The sequence below is a fragment of the Mus pahari genome, chromosome 5 (genome assembly GCF_900095145.1).
Source record: "Mus pahari chromosome 5, PAHARI_EIJ_v1.1, whole genome shotgun sequence".
Taxonomy (NCBI): Eukaryota; Metazoa; Chordata; class Mammalia; order Rodentia; family Muridae; genus Mus; species Mus pahari.
The window spans coordinates 62075139-62076432 of record NC_034594.1 but is presented as its reverse complement, the minus strand read 5'-3'; positions in this window follow the sequence as shown (position 1 = coordinate 62076432).

Here is a 1294-nt window from a genome sequence, read left to right as displayed (position 1 = left end):
CCATTCTAGTGTTTTCCTGACTTATCCTGTGTGTGTGTGTGTGTGTGTGTGTGTGTGTGTGTGTGTGTGTATGTGTGTGTATCCAATTTCTTCTTTTTATAAGGATACTAGTCATCATATTAGGGTCTTGCTGTGTAATTATTTCCTCTAAACTGAATCATTCTCTTCTCTAGAGAGGAGGAAGGACCATTAGATTCAGGAAGCAAAGTGCATTTACTAGGCTCTGAAAGCTCGAAGATCTTAGAAGGCTCAGGAAGCTAGGAAAAGAAAATTACAAGCTTCTCAAAGTCTATCCCTGGGGTTATTAAGGCAGTGAACAATGGCTGGCAGGGGAAGCGACTCCCTTGTGTGGAACTGCTTACAACTTGACAGGGGGTGGAGTGGTGGGTGTGGGTGGGTGTCATTGCTCCAGGAATGTAGCATGCATGAGTCATTGCTGAACTTGGGTGGGCTTTTTTGTCATAAAGATTCTTGAGAGTCATTCATGCTCCTGTAAGCAATGTCAATAAATTCATTGATCCACCAAGTTAGATGTGGGTAGAATCCTTTCCTTAGTTCATCATTAGTACCCTATCTGGGGTAAGCATTTTTTTTTAATCTCTTCATGGGTTTTATAAAAACTCTTCTTTTGGAACTTAGAACAATTCTCAGATATTGTGGCTTAATGAGCAGTGGGAATCCTAACTCAGTATATGATAAGCTAGATGTTAATGTCAACTCTTGTCCCTGGGCTCATAATTAGAGGGACAGGACAGGGTTCCATTTCAGGTCGGTTAATTCCAAATTCAACATAATTTCCTTTGCTGCCTCTTCAGGGAGCTTTCATTGTCTGGACTAAATCATCTCAGCCATCCAGAGCAGTGCTTGGATTATCAAGAATCAATAAGAATGAATTCCTAGCATACTTTAGTGAAAATGACTCTCCAGGCTTAGAAGACAGTTCTAGGGGTAAACTATCCTCTGCATAAGCTGAGACCTGAGTCCAGATCCTTAGCACCCACATGGCAGTGCCCTGTGAAGTGGTGGCAGGCCAACTCCTGATTCCTGGAGTTTAATGGCCAGACCACCTAGGCAATCCATGAGCTCCAGGTTCAATGAGAAAGGGTCTCCAAACTTAAAGTATGAAAATGCTTGAGGTAAAGGCATGTTATAGACCTCTGGAATCTATCCTCAAGTGCATACATGATACCTTCACAAACCCACATAAACATATATTGCCCTGCACACACACACACACACACACACACACACACACATACACACACACACACACACACACACACACACACACACA